This window comes from Brachyhypopomus gauderio, chromosome 6, assembly GCF_052324685.1.
Source record: "Brachyhypopomus gauderio isolate BG-103 chromosome 6, BGAUD_0.2, whole genome shotgun sequence".
Lineage (NCBI taxonomy): Eukaryota > Metazoa > Chordata > Actinopteri > Gymnotiformes > Hypopomidae > Brachyhypopomus > Brachyhypopomus gauderio.
This window is the reverse complement of record NC_135216.1, coordinates 8,437,816-8,464,752: the sequence shown is the minus strand read 5'-3', so window position 1 is coordinate 8,464,752 and position 26,937 is coordinate 8,437,816. Positions and strand designations below refer to the sequence as shown.

General features: G+C 48.0%; 1 long non-coding RNA gene across 1 annotated transcript; it reads left to right on the top strand.

Annotated features, from left to right (window-relative positions):
• Positions 1-26,542, top strand: LOC143516707 (uncharacterized). The gene is made up of 4 exons (XR_013131766.1): positions 1-773; positions 1,361-1,416; positions 22,506-22,687; positions 25,052-26,542. It is a non-coding gene; the product is annotated as an uncharacterized LOC143516707 (long non-coding RNA).
• Positions 26,543-26,937: the final 395 nt, after the last annotated feature.

Genomic DNA, 26,937 nt, shown 5'->3' with positions numbered 1-26,937 from the left:
ACTTCTTCGCACTATGCTCTTCAGCTGACCCCGCTCCGTCGGTTTACGTGGCTTATGACGTCGTGGCTGTCTTTCCCAAATGCTTCCACTTTTTTATAATACAGCTGACTGTTGATTCTGGAATACTTAAGAACAAAGAAATTTCACGACTGGGTTTGGTGCACAGGTGGCATCCTATCACAGTTTCACGCTGGAATTCACCGATCTCTGTGTATTATTTGTAGGCGAGGTGGAGAAAGCAGTTTGTTTACATTCTCGCTAACGATAGTTCTCCTCTGGCTACGTTTAGAATTGAGCTCTGAGCTGAGAACGGTGTCATAACGATTCTGTGTTTGGTGGAGTTTACCTCCTAATCTATAGAAGAAATACTGTCTTCGAGGTCCAGGTGCCACGGTTTTCCCAAGCCATTTAATTCACAACCTAAGAAATTAGCGGGAAAAAAAATGCATCCTAACGAGCCCCTTACGATGCACGCAGATCGTCTCCTGGAGACGCGGTCTTATACGAACGAGTCTCTCTGCATTTCCTGTTTACGTTCTTGAGCAGGCGCTGCGAGCCGCTCTTGCGAGTCTGCGCGGAGCAGGTGAGATTCACCGGATGCTTGTTCAGCCCTGGTGTCTCTGCAGGCTGCTAGGTGACATAAGGACTGTGTTAACGCCACTCCCCAGGGTTGCGACTCTCTCTTACACTCTGGGATCCATCAGAAACTGCTCTGCCTCCTGAGTTTGAGCACAGGAAGAGGATGGAAATCAGCAGTGAATCGTGGCGCTGAGGTAGGCCTGGAACGTCGAAGCCGAAGACGGCTGTTATAACAGCTTAACGCGCCTGTCTGTCTCATACCTGCTCTAATCTGCATGGGGAGGGGGGGTTACATTTGCAAAGTGTCCACGCGGGTCATTTCCTGACTTACGATAAATGATCTCCGTGTCGAACGCTCAAGACGATTTGCTACAACTAGCAGGACCTGTAAATCCACGAGTTTAAAGATGAGAGTTAAAGATTCCCAGATGCAAAGATGCCCAAACGCCACGTCTGGCTCCGTGAACGCAGGACTCGGCCAAAGCCCGAGGATGAAAACGCTTTCAGCGCTCTCTCTACCAGATTAGTGCTCTCGGGCCGGGGAGCTGCTCCGCTGCGTTAGAATTTACACATCTGATGTCAAAACCCCGATGTTTCCTGATCCGTCTTTGCTATGTGATGGAGCGGGGCTAGCCTCAGGTGTTGAAAGCCAGACTGCCTGCGCACATGTCCTGAACCTGATCCAAGCCTCGGAAGCCCAACGGGGACACACATACGCGCGTGTGTGTGTGTGTGTGTGTGTTAACTCTTGTTTGACCAACACCACGCACTGTCGTTACAGGCGGGCTACAGGCATGCCTAGACATGGTTGCGGTGACAGCCGATCTCTTTTACCACGTATGTACGATTCTTCTTACTCCCGTGCTCCGTTTCCTCCCGCGCTGGAGTTCTCGCTTGTTTGTTGTGAAACTCGGAACAGAGTGTTTGCGCTGCCCCAAGGGCTGCTGCTATGTTGGTGTTTCTCGGTTGCCGGTGTTCAGATTTCCTTGTATTCAGCAGTGTCCGCTTCTCTGTGCCGTTTCCCAGTGTGCCCTGGTTGGTTTACCTCGGCCTGGTTCGGGCTGGAGCAGTCACTCTGTGTAAGTAGAGATGCCTGTAAGCTGGCGGCTTCTGTGAGGCTCCTGTCCTCATCACCCCTCTGAGTCAGACTAGAATAATCAACCACGGATCATTTTTGCCTCTTCATATAGGTGTGTGTGTAGGTGTTGGTGAGAACAGAAGCTCCTTGATTTAATTGGAGACTTCTGCTTGACTCGAGGGTGGAGGTTATTGAGTTGTGTGTGTGTGTTTCAGCTCCTGTGGTCTGGCTGCAGTGTTCAGTAAGCTGGTGCCGAGGGTTTTTCCCATGTTAGCTGCGTGCCAAGTCATGCACCTTGTGGTCACTGTGGAATGACACACTGTTTGTTTAGCCAGAACACACTCATTGTTGAAGTGTGGCAATGGCCATGTGACACCAACCAGAACCAAAATAACTCATATGCACCAACATACCCCCCCCCCCCCCCCCCCACACACACAGACACACACACACACACACAAGGAGCTGCAAGGAGGTTTGTGGAGGATTCATCTCTCAGCCTGGAGCACAAAGTGTGGAGGTCCGATGCGTAGTCACTCATGCTCCGTCCACCAGTTGAGGTCAAAGCTGTGGAGCAACAACTCTCCCTCAAACCCCCTCAGATGTGTTTCCTTCATTTACGTCGCCTTCATGTGAGAACTGTTTTCTGAGCTGTGCGTTTGGTTCAAAGTTCTCTGTTGGAGTGAGTGTTCCTGGAGCGCCTTTAGAAGGTCTTCTCCACTCGCTGGCTGTTCTCCTCGTGCCTGGAAGGTACACAGACACACATGTCCCCATGCTGGCGTAGTTACCTGCCTGCTCTGGGGCCATGGCACCTGGCATGGGCACCAGGCCTGGTTCAGCATCAGTGAAACGGACAGTTGCTGCCTGTATGTAAGGGAGATCTCTTTTGAATGTTGTTCCTGTGTGAATATGTGTGTGTGATGTGCCAGTCAGAATGCAGTAGTGTCGGCCATGCATATAACCCCTTGGCGGAGGAGAGGCCGTGCGTGCTTGTGGGTGCCGTGTTGCTGACAGCCGCTGGAATCCCACCACCCAAAGTCTGGAGTCCAGCAAACTACCAGGAGGGCAAGAAAAACATCCATACGTCGCACAACGCTGAGGTGAAATGAGCTGTAACACCAGGCTTTCTGTTAGACACCCCCACCACCACCACCACCTCCACCCAGCTAACAGGTGCAGGAAATCTTGGTGTGCTGCAGCGCTGTGTCGAGTGTAAACAGAATATCAAAGAAATCCTTGGTGCCGAGTGCTGGTTGGCGTCAACCCTTCTGTAGGCAGAGATGTACGACCGGTAACTTCCTAACACACCCAACATGCAGGCTGCGTGTTCTTCCTGCACTTACCCTTTACTCGTCAGCAACTACCCTACATCCAAAGCAGAATGTCTTAGCGGCCTGCAGATATGAATCACCTGTTTATGCTGAGCTCATCGTAGTCACTCACCACTGTAAACTAGGTGGGCGGGTGAAGCTTTTACTGCCAGCACAAACTCTCCGCCGTGACCTTCCCGTGCCGCGTTATGGGCGGCAAACGACAACAAAACCGGCCTGTGAACCCGGAGCCCGGGCACTTCCCAGCCCGGACGAGCTGCTGGCGCCCTCACCTGAACCGCGGCCGCTGTCCGAGCGCCCGGACCGGGCCACGGCCTCCAAGGAGCTTCCCGCTCTGCCTGGTGGGGTTCTGACGGCCTCGTTGGCCGTCTGCGTGCCTCTTTCCTCTGGAGCTGCAACGTTCCTTTGGGTGAGACGTCACTTTCCGTAGAGGGGGAAAAAAATTTCCGAGCTCTTCTGTTTCTTAAAGTCAATACAGGAGGGTGTGTGTGGGGGGGGGGGGGGGGGGGGGGGGGGGGGGGGTGAGGGTCATGTTTGAAGGAAATCTAATTAGGATCATTTAATTGAATTAGTTTTCCCTCCAGTAATGTGACTCAGGGGGGTATTGTGTTTCTTTTTACAGAAACACTTCTTGTATTGAATCACAAGGTGTTTCTGTTCTTTCTTATAAGATTTGGACATAAAAATTTACTTAAAATATTAAAAGCAGTTTTACCCTGTGAGATACCCAGTTGAATAATGATACATTAAAAAACTTAAACCATACAGATATTGGCTCAAAAATCCTTTTGACCCAATTCAGATTTTTTTACTGGATTTATTTATTTGTTTAACAGATTCACCCTTTTTTAAGGGCATTTTAACGTTTTTTTTTCATGACCAGCGCGGTACGTGGCACGAGCGTGGTGAGACCCTCCTTTAGTTCTGTCTCTCTTGCAGTACTATAAAAGCACCCAGAGGTTCAGTGATTGACAGTTGATTTCACACGGATGCAAAAGCCTCCACACTGCCAGAGTCATTCTGCATGTTCAAAGTGCAAGAAAAAAAAAAAGTACTTCCACTTCAAAGTACGAGACGAAACGGCGGCGCATCTCGATCCTTTTCCTGCTCCTCCCTGCTGGCTGTGTGCGCTGGGCGTGCGGCGTGAGACCTGCTGCTGCAGACGTCGGCGGAAGTGAGGGAGAGCGCTCGTTTGATCCTGCCTCGGGTGGAGGTGCCCGCTCGCCCCGTGACCCCGGGGTCTCCGCTGCGTAACGGCCCGTGAGAAGCTGATTGCGGGTGACGTGTTGGGTGTGAGCCCGCCAGCCTCTGTGCCCCCCGGGTGCGCATCTGTTTACCCGCCGCCTCCGTCCTGCCGGGTTTGTCGTTTTTTTCTTTGACTGTGCCTGGTCTGTCGTGCTAGTGTTTCTCTGGCTGACATGCTGCTGGGTGTATCTGTATCTGACATGCTGCTGTATCTGACAAGCGTGTCCTGTGTCTACAGCGCGGGACCAGAGCACAGGCAGGGCTGCTCGATGTCTCCCTGGTGGACACGCGCCCAGCCTGTGGACAGGAGGAGACGGAGCAGTGTGGTGCACTACACTTAAAACATGACAGCGCAGGGACTCGGCTGTGTAATGTGCCGAGCGTCGCACTCGAACGCCCCGTGCACACCATGACCTGTGTGTGCGCACGTTGGTGAGCGTGAGTGACGTAAGGAAGTCCAGCGTCACGGCTTCTCCCCCAGTCCATGCTGCGTGACCTCTGCTGCGTGACCTCTGCTCTCTGTGTCCCTCCAAGTGGAAGGAATTCGACCGAGTGTGAAAGGGCGGAACAGGGACACAGCCGGCTCAAGTCTGCCAGCATGGCCAGCTTGAGAAATACCATACAGACCTGCTGTTGGGCCAGTTTCTGCCCCGCCCTCGGTCCCGCCCCCAGCCCCGCCCCTGGCCCCACTCTCATCCCATCACATACCCATGTTTATTACTATGACTACCGTGTTTGCGTGTTAACGTGAATGCTAAGGTTGTATTTTTTTTTTTATGTAGTGCACATTTTTTTATTTACTGTTTTTTATTTACTGTTTACGTGCCGCTTGGACCAATCAGAGTGCAGCTGTGGCTGATCTGCTCTATTAACATATATGTAGCCTGAGAAGGTGACTTGCTTCATTTGTGTCAAACATGCATTAATATGGGCCCTGTGATCTCAATCAGGGGTTGGTGATTACGGGGGGCCCCCTTAGTAGCAATGTTTGAATGGGCCAGGCAAATGAGAGCATGTACGTGTGTGTGTGTGTGTGTGTGTGTGTGTGTGTGTGTGTGTGTGTGTATTTATGCAGCCCCTGATTGACTGCGTCATACTTCACAGCTCGCGCACAAAAGCAGGCAGGAGGCTTTGTGAAGCAGGCATGTGGCTCGGGCCATTCAAAATTCAAATTTTCCAGTGAAAAGGCACCCGAAGTCTACCAAATTAGAGAGTTGCCCGTCGGTCACAAAGCACAGTGTTTGTCTAATTCTGAATAGAACTCATCACGAAGAGCCTGGCTTGATTTTGAATGAAAACAGTTCCCCAATGCTACACTCGTCTGGAGATACCATGAAGTTATTTTCTTTCTTACATTTTTTCCTCCCCTCTCTTTGCTCTAATCGTAAATTCTGATCATTTCCCTCTTTGTCTTTGCCACCTCTTGAGTATAGAAAATAAAGAGAAAAAAAAACCAAGCTGCAATGCACTTTAATTAATTCTAATGAATATGCAAATTACCTTGAATCCTCCAGATAATGCGGTCTTTTCAGATTTCTATGATTCAGTGTTTGGAAAGGGCACCAGTGTGAAAGGGGGATGGTGATGAAACACTTCTTCCCCCAAAAAAACACAATCAGCGCAACATTCATCTGCGTGGCCACATCCCAAACCAGAATTCTTCACTCCTCCCTCAGCATGGTGTGTTTGAGTGCGCACACGCGTGCGTTTGGCGTCTTTCACACCGTAATGCTGTAAGACGCTGCTTTGGGATTTTAACATCTGCCTTTAAATCTGCGTTGGCTGTCATCGCCCGTGTGCCCGACGTGTTACAGTTCCCGGTGGTCGGAGAATTATTCTGTGGGTTGACAGCAGGAAAAATGTATGAAAATTGTTTGTTTAAGGTGTATCCTCCGAATTCACTGTTGGCTGCGTTTAATGCACAGAGAGGGGAAGGTTACAAAACCAGTGGATGTTTGGTTGGTTTATTTATTGACTTATTTAACTGTATTTTGTCTCTTCCCTGTCTAGTCTGCACCCCAGGCCTCAGGACATAGAATGTTTATTACTCGTAGAGATAAGGGGGGGGGCTCTGAGGACCCAGTGGGTAATTCTGGTGGGGGGGTCATTTGACTTCAATAAAGGGGGTAATTATTTTGTGTAGATGGGGACTTGCACTGATTTTTTTTAATTTATTTTTTTATTTTTGCAGGCATGGAATAAAAAAAGTAGCTTTTTTTTCTTGATCTGGGAGCAACGCGTGACTAACTGTGACCGTTTCATGTGCGGTGATGGGAAGCTCTTTGACCCCCCGGGCGTAAAGTCTGGAGGTCAGGGTGCGGGGGGGCTTTGCTCCGGCCTCCGTGCCGCCCCCGTCTCGGGGTTGGTGTGGTAGTTTGAGTGTGAAGTTTTGAGCTGGCGTGGATGTGTGTGCGTGACTCTGGGTCTGGCGTTTCAGACTCGCCTTTGCTTGGGAGGCAGTTTGAGGAGGCGCAGTCTTCACGAGTGAGGTGTGAACACGCAGGAGAAAAGACAGCAGAAGTTTGTGTGTGTGTGTTTGCGAGTGTCTGTTTGTGTGTCTGCGTGTTGAAACTGTCACTGGAGGTTAGTAGAGTCTTCGAGATTTTCATTGTGTGTATCTGTTTTTTTTTCTTTTTTTCTTTTTTTCGCTTCTCCCAACCAGCTCAGTTTCACACTTTGAGCACGCAGCACTACAAGCAAACACACGTTGGGCACGCAGTGTGATGAACACTCACACAGCCCTTTACTTCTCTTAGCACATGTACTGTGCGCACGTAGGCATTTCCTGTTTACCTTTTCAACCGGCAACAGAGCGCTTGTGGCTAGGCTGGATGGTAAGAGTGTGTAAGAGGACCTGCAGCGCTGACATTAATCACACGGGCGAGATCGTCTTCTCCCGCGTCTCTCTATCCGAATCGGCCGACTCTTAATTAACGAATGCAGCTAATTGATTCAGAACCAATCAACCAAGCATTTGCATAACAACAAGAACAACATGATTGATTGCTCTCGGAAGGTCCTGCGCTCTGTCCTAATGTCCCGTTTGGATCTTCGGAGTCACAAAGAGTTCATCCAGGCATGCGTTCCAGCTCCGGGCCCGAGCCCTGGCTTTATGCGGGTGTGAATCGGGAAGCAGTTATAGAGGTCCATTTCAAAGCAAGGAACCAGCTCTCCTCGTCAGTGCAATAAAGAGGCAATGAGGAGCACGTGAGTTATGTGGTTCGGAAATTGCGAAGTTCCGAATTCTTTGTAAAACACTGACAATGGCTTAACGAATTAGCGAGTGCGCCCACATATTGCTGTATGCCCCATTCCCCTTCTCTTATCTCAGCCTTTCATTGCTCTATTTCCTCTTTCACTCATCCACCTTGCCCCCCAACACCCTCATCCTCCACCACCCCAAAAGAGGAGGGTTTATGGGCGTTGTTTCCTCGTGCATCTAACCCTCGTTGTACGACGACACGCGGGGAGCGTACGGCGTTCGCCGACCGCGACCCTCCAGGCTTCAGGACGTCCGGCCCGTTATCGGCCCTCTTATCTGTGCAGATGAGCTGCAAATGAGAATCCGGCGAGACGATGCGGAGCGCGAACGGTTAACTCCCTCCTCCCTTTTTATTTTTTCACCCCCCGAGAAATCTGGTGCTTGCAGCCTGTCCATCCGGCGCTGGATTTCAGCGCACGGCACCGACTCCTGTGGAAGCAGATAAGAACGCTTCCACGGCGCCGGCTGCCTGCTCGGATTTACGAGTCCGCCTGCCTCCTCCACGCGCAGCGTGCTGTCACCACTCTGATTGGAGTGCACGCGGGACGACCGGCCCGAGATGCGTATCTCGGCAGAGCCGGTCCGACGCTGGACTTCACCGTCTGCGCTGCAGCAGATCGGTCTTATTGGGGGAGGAGCCGGCAGCCGAGTGACCTTTGGCAGGACAATGAAGAAAAAAAAAAAGACTTTTGATCAATATGAAATTCAAAGGAAAAGGGATTTTAGAATGACTGATGAGGTCTGTGGTTCAGCTCACCTGATTTGAATTGTGGGATTGATTTTTGTTTTTGTTGAATTTAAGTGGCGATCACGAGTAAGTTGACACAGAGCTGGCCCAAGATTAAAGGCTTTTAACAAGTTGGGGAGGAGGGGGGTTATTAACTGCTTATTACTACAGTGGTCAGATTGCTGTGTGGCTTCGAGAGAGGCGGCCACAGGCCCACAAGATTAGCTGCCTGCTGGCTTTTACTAATGCACTCTGGGAGCCTGGACACACCCACAGGCTTAAACGCTAACAGGGTTAGCACTGTACCTACTTCTCAAACAAACACCAGGTGCAAGTGTGTACTGAGGTAATCACTTCAACACTGCTCTCTCCCTTCAGTCGAGCCCCCCCCCCCCCCCCCCCCCCCCCCCCTTTCGTTCCTTGGTCGTCTTTGATATGCCACAATTTAAAGCTCCACCCCCCCACACCACTGCCATGGTTGATTCTTAAAATGCATAGCCTCTACAGTATAATAAGACCTTTGTGTCCTCACATGCAGTGCGTTGCGTGTTGTGTTAGCGCTGGGGGAGGGTCCCGTCACTGAGGACACTGCTCTGTAGTTGGACAGGGAGAGTCCCGCAGACAGGAGAAGAGGCGGGACAGGACCCGTGTCCTGACGTACATGTTTCATGCTCTTTCTGTGAATTGGGACCACACGGTCAGGAGGGTTGGTACAATGATGAGGTGTCCAGTGTATTAGGTGTCCAGTGTGTGCTGTGCAATACTATACAACTGTACATGCAGACTACATTTTACAGTCAGTTGTGCATGATGAAGGACTTCTGTCTAAAATGTCCTGTTTCACTCAGAAGCATTGAACGTTTTACCATCTCAGCATCTTTAACGGTGGTGTTTGTGTGTTTCAGCGGTGTGCGATCACACCCTTCTAAGGGCTAACAAACATTCTACATAAAAAAAATTATACAAGCATATTTTGTGAGTAAAGTAAAAACCAAATTCAGTCTATTCATAAAGTATATTCTACATATTCTTGGTTACTATAGGATGACTTTCTGCCAAAGATTGGCATTAATTAAAAGTGCTCATTATTGAGGCTGCAGGGACCTGCTGCTCTGAACGTGCCTACATGGCCCTTCTGGTTATAATTGTGAAGGGTTCTGTAATGTATGTCTATTAGCAAAATGACAGGAAACGTGACCAGTGAAGTTTATGGTGTTCACTATGGGGCTGGCCTACAGCAGCCTGGCTTCTCTCAGCATTCATGAGCTGCATTATTCCTAAAATGTCATTGTCTATATTTCAAATGGTGTCCATGAGGCTACATTTCAGTAGGCATATATATATATATATATATATATATATATATATATATATATATATATATATATATATATATATATATATATATATAATATTTCCTATTGCTAGGACTGTAGTCTTCAGGACTGAGATTGTTATTGTCGTTCCTGGGATCTGCTGGAGCCAGTCCTCTAGTCCTCTAGTCCTCCTGTCCTAGTCCCCCAGTCCTCTAGTCCTCTGTCCTCCTGTCTTCTAGTCCTCTAGTCCCCTAGTCCTCCAGTCCCCCAGTCCCCTAGTCCTCCAGTCCACCAGTCCTCTAGTCCCCCAGTCCTCTAGTCCTCTAGTCCTCCAGTCCTCTAGTCCTCCAGTCCACCAGTCCTCTAGTCCTCCAGTCCTCCAGTCCTCCAGTCCTCCAGTCCTCTAGTCCTCCAGTCCACCAGTCCTCTAGTCCTCTAGTCCTCTAGTCCTCCAGTCCTCCAGTCCTCTAGTCCTCTAGTCCTCCAGTCCTCCAGTCCACCAGTCCTCTAGTCCTCTAGTCCTCCAGTCCTCCAGTCCTCTAGTCCTCTAGTCCTCCAGTCCACCAGTCCTCTAGTCCTCCAGTCCTCCAGTCCTCCAGTCCTCTAGTCCTCCAGTCCACCAGTCCTCTAGTCCTCTAGTCCTCCAGTCCTCCAGTCCTCTAGTCCTCTAGTCCTCCAGTCCACCAGTCCTCTAGTCCTCTAGTCCTCTAGTCCTCTAGTCCTCTAGTCCTCCAGTCCTCTAGTCCTCCAGTCCTCCAGTCCTCTAGTCCTCTAGTCCTCCAGTCCTCCAGTCCTCTAGTCCTCCAGTCCACCAGTCCTCTAGTCCTCTAGTCCTCTAGTCCCCCAGTCCTCCAGTCCACCAGTCCTCTAGTCCTCTAGTCCTCCAGTCCTCCAGTCCTCTAGTCCTCCAGTCCCCCAGTCCTCTAGTCCTCTAGTCCTCCAGCTCAGGGGTCACCGCCCCAAGTTCCCCCGTCACCACCGGGACAACCTTGGTTTTAACCTTCCACATGCTCTCTGTTTCCTCTTTCAGCCGCTGGTATTTTTCCAACTTCTCATATCCCGTCTTTTGGATGGTTTTGTCGCTCGGGACCGCCACATCTATAACCACTGCTGTTTTTGTCACCTTATCTGCGATCACTATGTCTGGCTGGATTGCCAGTATTTGTTGATCTGTCTGGATCTGGAGATCCCACGGGATCTCTGCCTTGTTGCTCTACGCTGCTCTCTGGGGTTTCTCCTGTTCAGATGCCAGGGTGTCCAGCTCGTACACCTTACACACATGTTCCTGTATATGAGCCCTCCTACTCTGTGTATGCTTATATGTACACGTATGGACAGATGGATGTTAGGATGAGTACACAACACAGTTCACCTTTTGCCTTCATTCTTCATGGCATAAAGAAGGTGCTGGAACCTTCTCTCTGACATTTTGGTCCATATTGACATGAAACCATCACACTGTTGCTGCAGATTTGTCAGTTGAACATCCACGACGCGAATCTCCCGTTCCTCCACATCCCGAAGGTGCTCTATTGGACTGAGATCTGGTGACTCTGGAGGCGGTTTGAATACGAACTTATTGTCACCACTTTGAGATGGTTTGAGCTGTATGACATGGCATTTATCCTGCTGGAAGTAGCCTTTAGAAAATGGACACACTGGTCATAAAGGGAGGGACATGGTCAGTAAAAATTCTCAGGTAGACTGTGGTGTTTAAATGTGTCCTCAGAGAAAAAAAAAACCCTATGCCATTACACCACCATCAGTCAGTTTGAACTGTTGATGCCAAACAAATCTCGTTGTTTAAATACAATGTCAATGAAGACCATCTTATCTCTACGGGATAAGATCCTTGCTTTGATGGATGGCTCCATGCTTTCATGTTGTTTATGCAAAATGATGACCCTGCCACCCGAATGCTGCAGCAGAAATGATCAACCTTCACTTGTTTATCCATCACTACTGTGTCTGCTTGATTAGCCATTTCCATCTTCTCTGTATCTGGAAGTCCCACAGGATCTAAGCCTGGTGATTCTCCACCACCTTCAGGGGTTTCCCACTTCCAGCCGGTACTTGGCACAGATGTTTCTGTATATTGTGCCAGCCACTTGATTCTGGTTCCTAAGGTTGGGTGGCTCAGGGTCTTACTCTTCTGGCTTTGGTACTGGAGATCGGGGGTTTGAGTCCTGACTGCGCTGTCTTCAGCGTAGTACCTTAAGTGCAATCCATTAAGCTACCTGCCTGCCTGACCAGGCGTGAGAATTAGAAACTATAGAGTCGGCTGTGTCAACAAGGACTGTCGGGTGCGTGTGGTCGATCTGATGAGGGTAATCTGATGAGAAGTGGGCTACTGCAAAAAATACAAGACACTTGGACACTTGTGGAGAATACAAGAGTGATAAACACCCCTAGAGCAGGAGGGTATATCTAGTAGCATTCCAACATTCTGTATTCTCCACAAGAGTCCACTGGCATCTGTCCTGGTTAACCCATGTGACACTAGTTTCTAACTATAGAGATACACCATATGTGTGTGTGTGTTTGGACAGAGGTCTTGCATCAGCTGTGAAAGCAGTTGGAAGAACCTTCAGATCAGTATACATCAGCCTGTACTGGACACTGATATATTACTGAACATATGATATATAGGGATTACTGTACAACCTTCTTGTATTGTGTCCTTTCCCCAATTATTATTTTTGTGTTATTCCTACATTGTGGAATAATGGATTTTTTGTTTTAATTGTATTCATATATTTATACCTCATGCATGTGTGCTAGAGCAGAAGGCATAAACACAAGAACTGTTTCTATCTTATTTCTTAAGAATGCTTAAAAATTCTATTGTATATCAACCAAAGGGGGGGGTCTCCTATGGAAGGTCTGCTTTATGACTATTAGACATTGCATGATCACACTTTTCCGCTGTGAGGCAGGAGAAGCCAGAGACTGTGCAGAGAGATCAAACACACTTTTTCCTTTTTAACTCTGCTTTTGAATAAAACATCCGCCAGCCCTCATACCCTCTCTCTCCACCTCATGATAATCAGTTTTCTATCCTATTAAGCCAAATCTCCAAGGAGTGAGTGAGTGAGTTCATGTGTGTGCGCATTTGTGTGTGTGTGTGTGTGTGTGTGTGTAAAAGAGTATGTGTGTATGTTTGCCCCCATTCTAAGGAGTAGTGAAGGTCAGAAAGTGTTCTGACTGTGATGTGAATGGAGTGTGTAGTCCTATCTGTTTAAGTTCAGAAGCATAATGCAGTCAAATCAACTCTACTCCATTCTCCCTTGACTTCTTAAATGTTTATTTTTACAATGGAGCATGTTGGCCCGAAGTCTGTTTAGGGTGGTTGTGTGTGTGTATGTGTGTGTGAGAGAGAGAGAGTGTAAAAGTGTGTGTGTGTGTGTGTGTGTGTGTGAGAGAGAGAGAGAGTGTAAAAGTGTGTGTGCGCCTGTGCCATTGTCAGCCTCCCCACCGGTGCTCTGACCTTTTAGGTTTCTGTGCCCAGCGTGTCTGCTTGTATCTGTGCATGAAGTGTGTGTGTGTATACGCAGACCCTGAGGCATCCCAGGAGTCACCAGTGCTGTTACCACGGGCCCAGAGTGAATATGACAGGAACCCTCCATAACAACTGTCCAAAGCTTTGTGTCCGAGTTGTAAGAAGATTTTCGCTTCTTGTTCAGTGATTCACGGCAGAACTACGCAGCTGCATAAAAGCTTGTGAATCATCATCTTTGGGGATGTATGAAAGGTTATTGTCAAGAAAAAAAAGGTGTATGCAAAGTGCGTGTCTCCACCCTTCACGCATACAATAAAACACACACACACACACACACACACACACACACACACACCTCTTCCTACATCAAATATCTTATGGTTCGTGTGGAAGAATACATAAAACATCTTTTAGAATAAAACAAACATAAAACACCTGTATGTTTCATATTGTCATGTCTTAATTAATGCTTTAGCTTTCCCTGTGGCTTTTTACCTGGGATAATTACACATTTGTACACTTTCCTCCTATTGTCTGGAGAAAAATACTTTGTCTTGTCAGCTTATTGTTTTCTTGTTAGTTTTGGTTACTGGTTTTGTTTGCTCGCATCTATTGGGCTGCAGTGGCTTTGTGAGGCTTTTTTTTTTAAATGCCTTGATTAAAAATTGCATTACATAGACCTTTTCATGTGATTATCGCACAACGTGTGTGTGTGTGTGTGTGTGTGTGTGTGTGTGTGTGTGTGTGTGTGTGTGTTTATTTAAAGAACACATGGTGTAAATCACAGTGGTCACTACAGTGTATGCCAGCACTCATTAATCAAAATGCCAGTAAATGGAAAGTCCAGTGTCCAGAGTCAGAGGTGCTGTCTGCACTCGAGCACAGCGCGTGTGTGTGGCCATCGGAGCCGCACATTATCACACACCTGTGTGCGCGCCTGTGTCGGAGTGTGTGCGCTCGCCTGTGCGTGTGTGTGCGTGAAGGTGTGCCTGCGTGCGTGTTGTTCTTGGTGTGTAAGGGACAGCTGGTGGAGTGTGTGTCCATTCCCCAGGCTCTGCTCTGACATGCCGTTTGTGGGGCTCACACACACACACACACACACACACACACACTGTGTGCTTCACGTGCAGGCTGTTGTGTGCTGCTATTCCTTTTGGGTCCCAGTGCTCGCATGTTTCACAGCCCGGGATAATGGCGCGGTCCAGCCACCCCCGGCCCGGAATAAACCACGGCAGCGTGTGGTGGCACCCAGTCTCACCCCTCTTTCTGGCTCCCTTTAACCCCGTCTGTCCACTGAGCGCGCTCCAAACCCCCCCATTAACACGCAGCCTCTCCACCATGTCGGCCTGCCTCAACACTGCTGTACGATGTAGGCTGTGCTCAGGTTGCCCATAAACTGGAGGTCATTTCTTACCTTTTTTTATTTTTATAAATGGTGGGGGGGGGGGTGAAGCAGCACTTAGATGAGTGAAGGCGTGAGATTTGGAGAAAGGCACGTTCTCAGTACCAGTACTCATTAGTAGGGGTCACACATGATTTACACACACGCCAGAAATAACGTCAGTAATTAAGAACTACCTACACCTCCCACACACGCCATTCGAATCATTCCCCTCACTCACTCACTCTCTCACTCTGGAGTTGTGGGTTACCATGGAAAAGCACACGCTAATACTCTGCTTTAGAACAGATGCCGCTAATGATCCTATGGGAGTGAAATGCTTTAACTTGATAGGTCACAACCTTAATGAGGTTTTTCATTTAGATAAATATGCTTTAAAGAGGTGTGAATCAAGTGTGTGGCGCGCGAGCCACTGAAGTCATGTACAGTGGTTTTTTTTGTCGTGTGCATGAGCAGAACGAAACAAGCGCATATTGTCCAGCGGGGAACTGGCTCATTTGGGGAGGTGCTTGTGCCATTTGAATAATTTAACACATGTGGGACATGGTGAGTGAAAAACATCCATGGATGTCATAGAAAACTGCTTCGCTGTCATCTGGGGGAGTGTGTGTGTGGTTGTGTTGTGCATATGCCAATAGCTGTGCCAACACACACACACACACACACACTGCAGATTCTCAGCAGTTCTGCTGTTGCTGAGGACTATTGAACACACTGCATGTCACCTCCTTCACCTAAATGACTCACCAAGTCTGTCTGTCCCCCCCCCCCCCCCCCCCCCCCCCCCCCTCCTAATCATATTTTCAAGGTGAGCCGGTTCGGCCCGTCCGATTGGCTGGGTGTCGGCGGAGGGCTGGCAGGAGTCCCTCGGCCCGCTGGCGTGCTCTGCCAATCCCCAGAACCTTTATCAAACTGTCACACCATGAAGGAGAGGGAGGAGCTGTGAGAAGAGGGCGTGCTCTGCTAAACAGCCTCACCCCCCCCCCCCACCCTGCAATGTCCTATTTAACATCTACCAAGCACAAATCAAATCTAATCATCCTGCCTAATGTGTGTTTCTTGTAGCAATTATATGATTCTAATCATTATATTATTATGTTATTTTCAACATGTTGATATTTGTTTGCTGTGTTTTCATCTGTGGGGGAAAAAAAAGAAAAATAATACAAACATATGCATGTGTCCAAATACATTTGAGCTCCTGCTCAGTGTGCTCCTGTGATTGGTTCCCCCACCCGGCCTACCAGCTTAACCTGTGTGTATCCTGCTGTACTGTAGATCTACATGGCTTGCAGGCATGCCTGGTACAATCAGCTATACTATGCTAGTTGACGAGATTCTTGTCTTCCAGACTGTTCTGGGAGCCTGGATGGGTTTGCCCTCGGCCCGGTGGCAGTGTCCCCAGTGATTAAGCAGTATTGAGATGTGATGTCACAGAGCCAGTCCTCATTACACAGCCTACATGTAAACAGTCACTCGACTGCAAATGCTTTCTGTGCAGGGCAGTAGCTTTTAACACTCTGTCTCTGTCTCGGTCCCTCTCTCTCTCTCTCTCTCTCTCTCTCTCTCTCTCTCTCAGCCTCTCAGTTGGTGGGCTGTTTCATGTCAACACTTAAAAAATTCAACCTTTGGGCTGTTTTTACGAGGCACTCTACCCAACACCCATCGTGATCGTGCCCTACGCACAGTGAGGCTGCTGTGTTGACTGGGGCTCCAGACTGAACTATTAACATCCCGGTTCAGAACGGATCGAGGTACATTTATGGCTAGATCAGCCTTTTCTAGCTCCTCCGTCCTGCGTTGGTCTAACTCGCTAACGTCGCTAAGCGACAGATTCTCGTCACTTTTGCGTCGCTGCTCCTGTCTGGGAGGTGGAGCCACCGACGTTGTGTCGTTCAAGCTTGGAGAAGGTGGTGTGGTGCGGTAGGAGTCAACGGACCACCCAGGAACCTCTAGATGAGCGTAATTGAATCCACTCTTGACAGTGCAGGCAAGTTCTGGAGGGGCATGACTGACCTGACCCTACAGCCACTGAAGAGTCCTTACCCCCTATACGCCCTCACACACCATTTTATTTAAAATGGATGGAGTGATGACATACTTTTAACAGCTTTTGGTGACACCTGGTCTTTTAAGTGTGTGTGCGTGTGCGCCAGACCATAGGTACAGTGGCGTTTGAGCACATCTCCGAGTATAATGGAGGGTAATGGTTGTTAAGGGCCTTAGTGATTGAAATGAGGAGTTGATTCTGTGCCTGAGAGCCTGCTCTTCCAGAAGGATCTTTTAGAGGACATGACCTCTCGAAGAGCATCACCAGAAGAGCCTCGTGGTGTGAAGTAACGCACCGGTCCGTAATCTCTTCCACAGCAGTGGACATGTTGCCCCTGTTCTAAAAGACAGGCACCCTGACACAGAGATGTGTGTTTACAGAGAGCTCCGTACCTTCTTCATTGAGGGGGATTCTTTTTCAGAAAGTCTTTGTTTTGGCGTGATACCCTAAAGTGCCCATTAGGACAGGTTGGCCAACCAGGCTGTGGGTTCTCTGATTTGCCTGAACACAATAAACTCAGAAGACTACTGGTCCACTTGTCACCACTGTGGGTAAGATGTATGCAATGTATGGGTTTTTAATTTGTTTGTTTTAATGTACACCACCAAGCAATTCAAAATATCTCAATCTTTACCCTACCAAAATAATAATAATAATGTGTGTAATATTTTGCACCAGATATGGTGTTAAACTGTGTTTGCCTTCACACTGAATAATGCATGCCCTTAAAGGATTTTGCAGCTCTAAAGAACGTCCAATTATAACGCTCTTGTCTACCCTTGTAAAGCAAAAGAAAAAAAGAGCTCTTGCATTGTGTCTCAATGGTGTTTATGGGCTGTTCTTTCCTGTATCTGTGATGTCTGTGATGAACTCGGCTACATCTGAACTTGTGCAATCTTCCAGCACCTGACTGCAATATGTCTGTGCACTGGAACTTGATCAGCAAGGCTGTACAAGATCATGTACAAATTTTAAAAAATGCATGTTTCTCCACAGAAAAAAAACACAATTCTATTTATGTTTCTCGACGGCGCTCCCTCTATGGAAGTACAGGAAAGATCAAACAAACTTTTAAAAGCTCAACTTTTAATGGCTTGGCCTTTATTTTATTCTCCTAATTAGTAATTTCCTTGTGCGATGTGTTGTTGGTTGAGGAGGTTCTGTTGGGGTTAAACAGCATATCTCTCCAATCAGAGTCACATTTTTTAATATATATGACAATTGTTTCTGTTTCAGGATTTATTTACTCTAGAAATCTCTCCTCGTGGTGACTGATGTCTGTCCACAGTTCCACTCCTGACCCGCGTACACACTCCTGCTCGCATTTCTGACTCTCGTTTTTCATCTCTGACTTCACGTTGTTAATGTGAATTTCCATAAGAGGTCCACAAGACAACTGAAGGTTAATTGGGGTCCTTCTTATTGAGTAGCAGTTTAAAAAATAAATTGGATTGAAGACACCTTGAGACATAGTAATAAATGAGTTGTTTTTTATTTTTTATTTTTTTACCTGGTTGTAATTAACATGGTCTTTTTTTTTCCCAGACAACCTAGTCAACACAAGCATTCCTTCATGCTACACTCTACTGGAATGTCACTCATAATTAGCACTGGGCTCTGCTCGGTGCGAACACAGTTCTGTAAAAGTGAAAAGTTTATTTAAAGGTTGTTTTTTTTTAAAGGTTTTGAAAAGTCACTTGGGGGAAAAAACGTAGCAATATAATCTGAGACCAACGTTTTTGCTTTTTGAACAGTTCAAAACATGTTTGCCATTTGCCATTGACTTTACAGATTCTATGCAAGCAATTCAATAAATAACTTTCTTTTCAGAAGAGTGTCCTGGTTTCTTCACAAACATATTTGAGCTAAGGCTAATAACCCCCATCCCATTGTTAAGAGCGTATATACTGTACACACACCACAGTGCAGCATGGAGTGGTTGCCTAGCGACCGTCTCCGGGCACATGCATCACCTGCATGCTGCAGGTTCCTACAGGGCTCCTCGGCTCCAGTCACCAAGTCCAGCACATGTAGCTTCTGGGCCGAGCAGCTTTGCTGTTCCTGCATAGACTTTGCTGGACAGTCACAACTGAGATGAACGAAGAGAAGAAAATGAGAACTAGTGAGCCGTGACGAGATCTCAGCCGTGCTGTTTTCCAGTGAGCTGACGTGGCCTGACTTGCATTTATGGGCAATATTGATTTCACACTGTGGAGGGAAGAGCCAGAACGATCAAACATGAGACCCAACAATAACTGATTAATATTAATAGTTTATACTTCTCTGACTGACGTTTGGCAGGTATGTCATGATTTGGTCTTCTCTGGTTTCTTGTGTCAACAAAGTGATTAGTACCAGCAAACCGTGGCATCATTCTCCATCGTGTGCAGAGTGCAGGATCCAGCAATCCGTCAGTGGGATTATTATGTTAGTTCTCGGGGTTTGTGAGATGATAACAGTGAGTTATGGCCTAATGAAATAGACAGAGACACAGACAAGGGCCAGGAGTGAATTTCCTCCTGGCTGGCTTCTCCCTGTCTGAAGAAAAGGGAAGTAAACACAGCGTGTCACTCAGCTACCCTCCCCATGCCAGCCATCACAGCGCCCCCTTGTTGTGCTAGAGGATAAACATTTTTTCCCACATGCAATTTAGAAAATTATTCAAATAAGTAGCTCGAACATGTAACCGTACTTCTGTGTGTCACAACTACATATGCAAATGACCTCATCAGTACCTGTCACTGACGTTTTTGAAATCTCAGGTTTCTGTTGTGTTTTACGGTGCTGTGGTCCTTGATGTATTGGTCATGCCGTTTTTCTGTTTTGTACTGAGTACATATTTCTTTATAGCAGCTTGTAACATCTTCCATTTCAATGTTTTAATGGATCTTTACATCTAGAGGCGATACCAGTATTTGCCTGTGTAAGAGATTCCCATTACTAAGTATGGGCTGGTGGAATCAGATGCATATTTAGGTGCTAAGACGTGCACTCCTGTAGGGTAGTTTAGGCACTATGACTTATTAAACTGTAGGGCAGTTTTACTCAGGCACCTCATTCCTCTGTGTTTAATGAGCCTTGTTTGGAGGGAGAGGAATTCATTAGAATTACAGCTGCTTAGGGTCAGTTTTTCAAAGAGTTAAACCCAGTAAGACATAATCAGATTATTTTGCGGATGAAGTTTAGTGAGACATTTCTGTAACCAAATTAAGTCAGATTTATCCAACCGCAGCAAATCAGGTTGGTGTGTAGCTTACAGGGGGATGTTTGGGTGAGATTTGCTAACCTTTTGACCTTAGCCACTTAAACTTTCTCAGTGAGATCCTGGGAATTATTTATGACTGAAATTCCCCTACAAGTTCTTGTCATTTCGAAATGTTCCTTCACTTCCCAGTATTTCAACAGGAAGCTGACACTACGTCTCCCTTTAGCTTTTTGTCTCCTACTTCCTGTGAAGCTCTCACATTTTGTTTTGACACTCTGGTCTTTATCTGGGTTTTGTGGGGGAGGTGGGTAACACAGCAAAACAAGAAGGCAGAGGTTGGCTCCAGGGTGCTGTAGGTTGTGATGGTCCCACCTCCGAAGCTTCTTAGCAGGTCTTTCCTGATCCTGATGCAGCACTCCTCTGATAGGTGCTGATGTTAGCGAGGTGCTGGGAACTGAAAGCTACCCAGTCCACTGGGCTACAGTTTCCCTCCCCGACCCACAGCGCTGTCACGGCTGCTGAATCGTCCGACGTGTTTTGCATGTGTGTCACCCTGCACAGAATCCAGACTTAAGACCTGACTAACACGGGCGAGCCACGTATCCTGTTTTGTTTATTATAGTCAGTACTGAATTTGAGAATTATAAGACATGGGCCGCTGTGTGTCCTTGGTAATGTGATGCTATGAACACCAGTGTTTGTGCGCTAGTTTGTGTAACAGCTTTATAAATGACCCTGTTAGACAATTAACTTGAAATTCTCAATATAGTTCTCAATAATTCCCAATATTACTAATGGTTAGTTTTCTACACATTGCATCATCTGTTGAAAATCCTCTCGAGTTCTGTTCCGAGCTAATTACCCAGCTGACTCTCTGGTGAATCTGTAGGCCTCAGAGCTCAGACACTTTCTCCCCTGTTCTATCATGCCTCTCACTCACCCACACACTTAACGTGCTCATTTTTAGAAAGCAAAACACCCCGGAATATGAATCAAATGTGGCACCCTGTAATCCTGGGGTGGACAAGTTTGAAATCCTCAGAGAAATGTGTTCTTTTTACAGGGGCCAGATGGCTGTGGGGGCCTGAGCAGTGTATCATTGACATGTCTGTCAGCGAGAGAGAGAAAGTGACTGTGTGTGTGTGTGTGTGTGTGTGTGTGTGTGTGTGTGTGTGTGTGTGTGTGTGTGTGTGTGTGAGAGAGCAAAAGTGTTTTTGTGACAGTGATGAAGAAGGTCTGTGCTTTTATCTTGCCCTTCTACATAATTCCTGTCCTGGGTTTTTTCCCCACAATAGTTCATTAATTAATTAGATTTTAAACTATGCCAGTTTTACCAAATGTATCAGATTTGTTTTGCTGTTATTGCGTCTCAGTGAGCCGTCAAGGCCAAAGGAAGTTTTTCAGCACCCCGCGTGATGGTATTCACATTCTATTACTGATATTGATGGTGCTCTTTTAAAACTGTGATGTGGGTGTCGTGTAAAAATAGGCATGTGAACAGATTTTCTTTCTGATGTAAAACTTCCTTTGATTCTTTCTTTTCTTCTTTCTTTTGGACGTTTTCCACGAGTGTCACTCTCTCTCCCGCTTCCTTCCTGTTTCACCATTCCTTTAATTCCACATCTACCCTTCACAGTTTGCGCACGCACTCTTGGCTGTGTGTGCGTGAGTGCTGACCCCAGTAGCTACGCTCCTGACGCGCTCTCCCGGTCCGGCCGGGCCCGGCAGGTCGGAATGTGTTGACCCGTCCGGGTGGGGCGGTGTGGGGGGGACTGCGCTTGACACGTTCCCTCCTGCTTGGGAAGGCGGTGCAGAATGTTGGAGCTGACGTCAGTCTGTGAGCTGAGTTCTCCTCTGGGTTCCTTTTGCATGGTTTTGGCTGCTGACAGCGTGGGTGTCAGCGGGGGTGGAATGGGGGGGGGGGCGGGGGGCAGGGGGGGTCAGAGGCAGAAAAGCCTTTCTTTATGTGATGCCACCTCCCAGATGACGCCCGACATTTCAAAAAACATAGACCAGTGTGTTGTCATTTTGGTCAGCGCGGAGAACCATCACGAACTGCGTTAGTCGCACGCTGGCCTGCCCTGGGAAACTGCAGCTGGGGGGGGCCCGGACGCCTTCCGCCTCGTCCAGATGGCGTGGCTTCACCACGGCCGGTGCTGCCGGGCAGACCCGGCCCGCTCGTAAACAGCCGCGAGCAGTAGCAGATTGCAGGCTAAATTCGAGAATTAGCAGCGTGCGCCAGACAGAGGCCAATCTCTTTAAGGGGAAGTTGTCATAACCTAGTGGTTGGAAACCCTGGAGGAAGGAAACAGCTCAATTACTCAACAAGGTGTTCCCAGAATTACACTGAAGACGTCCTTCTAGAACTTCGATATGTCTGACTGATTAGAAAACGGCGGGAAGCACGTTGAAGGCTTCGCCAGGATTAGTATGGAGTGTAATCCTTCTGTTCACCACTGGCTCGACCTGGCAGGCGTCTGAATGTAATTGTGCTTGTGTGTTCGTGACCGTCTGTCAGTCTAGTCTGTCGGGGGACTCTTCCTCCTCCTTCATCATGGGTTCTCTGTGCTTTCAGATGCGAGTGTTACCGCGGAACTGTATTGCATTTTTTTTTTGTGATGTTGTACATGCATATGCATGGTTTGTGTCTGACACACTTTGTGTGTGTGTGTGTGTGTGTGTGTGTGTGTGTGTGTGTGTGTGTGTGTTCCCTCCCAGAGGCTGAGTAAGTGTGTATACTCCCTCTTCTGGCACGCCGCACTCATCCGCCACTCTTTGAACAGAGCGTCGCCTTCTTTTCTCTCCGCGCAGAACTTTGAGGTCCAGAGGCGGATGAAGAGCTCGTTTGTGGAGGGCGATGTGCAAACATGCGCGGGAACGCCTCCTGCCTCCGGGAACGGCAGGCGTCTGCTGGGGCGCCCGGCTTATTTAAAGCTGCTTTTAAATGCAAGTGTCAGCGTTCGAGCTTTCTGGAGCATCGCTGTGTGCTTATGGTGAGATAAACAGTGAAAAAGCATGGAAATGTTTCCATACACACACACACACACACACAGTTCTCCCCAGCTTTACTGCAGGTCAAACGGCATGTTTTTGTCATTATGTCTGGTACAATAGGCCCTTTCTAAAGAATGTGGTTGTCCAAGAGGATAAGGGTTCATTAATTCTGCTTTGTCAGTACAAAACCTAAAGGGGAAATAAAGATTCAGTGGGACATTCCCCAATTTTGCTAATAGTAGAACAGGATGAAACAACAACAACAACAACAATAATAATAATAATAATAATAATAATAATAACAATGATGATAATAATAATTGTTATAGTTATTATTGCAGAAGATGTATATTTTTAAAGCAGGACATTTATAAAATCTCCTACAGAAATACTGACTTCTCATCTATAAAGACTACATCTACATCTTTGCCTTGAGCCTTTTTACCAGAATACAGCTGTATTTTCAAAAACAGCTCTGTTCCCCCCAGTGAAGATGCATCCTGGGAATCGTATTCATTTGCAAGTCTACGTGGTCCAGCCTCTGTGTGTGGCCGACCGCTCCAGACACTCAGCACTCGCTGTTCTGGAGAGCAAGACTGCTTGCTAGGTTTTCTTCTGAGTCAATATTTACCAGCAAGGCTTGATACGGCAGTCTGTTGTTGTCTCTTTATGCCTTACACTCAAGTCATTAATCCCTTACATAAATTTCTTTCTTTTTTTGCTGTTATGAAAGTTGTCAAATGGGGCGAGACATTGTTTTCTACTAGAGAGCCTGTGCCTTTCTGAGCAGTTTGGTGGTGGTGACCCCTGTCACTTGTAGGCAGGGTTCAAACGCTCCGTCATTCAGCGGTTGCTTTTCTCCTCGCTGCTGTCTGTACACGTGTTTGGGCTTGTTTCCCAATCGAACCTGTAGCATCTCCCAGCGTGCCACAGCTGGTGCGCTGATGGAGCCGCAGAGCGAACCCGGACTCCACGCCGCCTCCTGATTGGATGGTTTATATCAAGCTTCCTTTCCCCGGTCACCAACGTATCCGGCGAGGGATTCTGAAGGACGTCTAATCGAAGTTGTTTATCCGTGGAGTCTTCGTGTTTGTCTGGGGTCTATCACTCGTCTCTGCGTCTCCTCCAGGGAGAAACAGGAGTCGTTCTCGGAGACTCCGGCGTGACTCAGTCTTCTCTTCTCACTCTCATCAGCATAACTCATGACAGACGGCTGCACTCTGACCGCGGCGGCCTGTAATGGAAGCGCGTTTGTCCGGTAATTATTTGCCGTGCGCTCTGCCCGTACGGTGCGGGTGAGGAAAGCTTTATGTCACTTGTTGTGGAACACACGCTGGAGGAAGAGGAGGATGAGTGGAAGTAATGGGAGGGATTTAAACGTGTTTCTCAGTGCGGGCCTCTCCCCAGAGACCAGGCCGGAAAGCGAGCGAGATTGCCTTAGTCGTGCTCTATGGATCAGGAACAGGATTTAGTGACGTATTGACGTGTGTCCTCGTGCATCCACGTGCACATGCATGGGTGCACATGAGTGCTTCGCATGTAGCACTCTTGATGTATAGGGAACTGGTAACTCTATATGTATATATTTATATCACACTTCTATAAACATGGAGCTTCTCATTGTGGACTTCTACAACAGTGTTTTTCAAACTTTTTTTCTAACGACCCATATTTTGTCCATGATTTTTCCCGCGACCCAGCCTACTAAGAAATATATATACAGTATACTTGGTCGCGAGCGTAAGATGTTGACGGGGGTGGCGAACGCATGTTGTTGCCCGGGGGGGTGGCGAAAGTAAGTTGTTGACTGGGGGGGGGCGGCGAACGTAAGTTGTTGACGGAGTTTAACTATTATATCGCGATCGATCGCCAAGTATTAACGCCTCCGCCGTTCGCGCAGTCGCGCGCTATAAATATAATTTATTAAATATATTAACATTTATTTTTTAGCGACCCTTTTTTTTTGCCTCGCGACCCATTTTAGGGTCGCGACCCATAGTTTGAAAAACCCTGTTCTACAACGTTGTGAGACTTGTAGGTTTAGTCTAATTCTAAAACCTTAGTAACTTAGTCTAAGCTTGCAGCATGCAAACCACCATCAAAACTATCCACTAATATGACTGTAGTCCATGTTGCTGACAGAGTTGCTTTGCTGTGATTTTCTTCTCACACCACACACACTCCCTCCAGCCTGTATGTTGTGTGTGTGTGTGTGTGTGTGTGTGTGTGTGTGTGTGTGTGTGTGTGTGTGTGTGTGTGTGTGAGGGACAGAGTCCATCGGTCCCTAAGTGTGCTGGGCTGCGTGGCAGTTCCTCTGAGGCTGACACGAGAGCTGACATTTTAATGTTCTCCGTTAAATCTAGACCTTTCCGTGTGATTGAAGGTGTGCTGGGATTGGTGCTGACTCTAAAGCACACAGAAATCACTCCAGAGGACGGAAAAGACCCCTTTCCCTGGGATTATGGGTCGGTGAAAAGGACAGAGGTTCGTTTTTCTTCCTGACTTGATTCTCCATTTGCACAATGTCCTGTTGGAGACAGTTTACAGATTAACCATATACTACACCTGGGTCTCTCCCTTACCTCACACTGAACTACTGTGCGTGTGTGTGTGTGTGTGTGTGTGTGTGTGTGTGTGTGTGTGTGTGTGTGTGTGTGTGTGTGTGTGTGTGTTCAATGAGAGAAATGTCAAAAGCAAGTCCATAGCCCTCTCCACTGGACTGGTGTGGATGTGTATGATGTGAGGGGAAAATGGTGGTGAATCTTTATCTGCTTTCTGCTGTTTTTATTATTAACTTTAAATGAGAAGGAGGCTTGAACCATCATGTTTGCATGTACAGACTTGCCCTGCAGTATTGGCCATGGCGGGTGTGTGTGTGTGTGTGTGTGTGTGTGTGTGTGTGTGTGTGTGTGTGTGTGTGTGTGTGAGCGCACACACGAGTTTATGGATTTTGTACTAGAGAAAGAGCACACACAGTGAGACCCTACAGTAAATGCAACCAACTGTCAGTGGAGTGGATATCAGCTCATCCTTCATGGAGAACCATGCAGCGAGCTCTAGGGCTTTTGTCTTTTCTCAGTCCACACACACACACACACACACACACACACACACACAGGCAGATAACAGCTGCAGCAGTGTGCGATAAAGCTGACACTGTTTACAGGCTGTGGTAATCCTAGCGGTCCTGCTAAACAATTCTGAAATCCGCGGAGATGGTCTCCGTGGCATCGGTCTCCATGGCGGCGGGGGTACAGAGGAGGTTGACAAGCAGCTGCTCGGACCAGAGGAGCAGAAAGCCGGGGCAGTTTTACCCTGAGCGTTGACCTCGATGGGCGCTCGCAATGGAATTTCTGGCTGTAGGCTACCTGCCCTGGGGTGACATCTCTGGTGCAGGGATTGAGGACTAGACAGGAGAGGGTTAGAGGCACTTCACTCACAGTCTTCCCACCATCAAGACTGCAAGTGTCTCTCTGCCCTCATTCATCCAAACGCTTGTCTTAGTCCTCGTTTAACGAAATAGCCAGGCAGCTCCATTCGTGACTGCTTGTCTGCCGTGGTCATTAATGTGCTGCCGTTTCTCTGTAGAAGATGTACTCGCGGAACCTCTCGGGCCGAAGCTTGTGTTCCCGAAAACGCGCACACACACACACACACACACACACACACACACACACACACACACACACACACACACACACACACACACACACACACACACACGCCCCAGTCATTCAGTCTGAAGCCCTGAGAGCTGCCACAGTAGTGCTGCTCTTCTGCTGACGTTACATTTAAATAAGGCGGAGGATTAGGCTAGCGTCTGCTTCATCTCTTCAACGCTCCCGCGAGCGGCGGGGGACCGGGGTGGAGGAGGAGGAGGAGGAGGAGGAGGGAGGAGGTTGGGGTGGGGGGGGGGGGGTGTGTCGCGGGGCGCCCGGCGCTGCTCCGCACGTTGCCATGGCGACAGACTCGCAGCCCGCGGGCCGCGACTGTAATCTCCCGTCAAAACGTTTGCTTTTGTTTCGACGACGGGACCTCGCGCGCACCCGGCGCTCGGAGAGGTTTTTTAAAGACGTCCGTTCCACTCCGCACACACTAGCGGAGATGACTTCCAAGAGCGTGGACGGATGAAGCACTCTCAGGCTAAAGATGAATTATTATGGCTGTCTGTCATACTGAAAGGGAGGTCTCTCTCTGCTCACATTCCCATCCACCACCTCACCACCTTCTCATGGTCTGTCCGCTTATA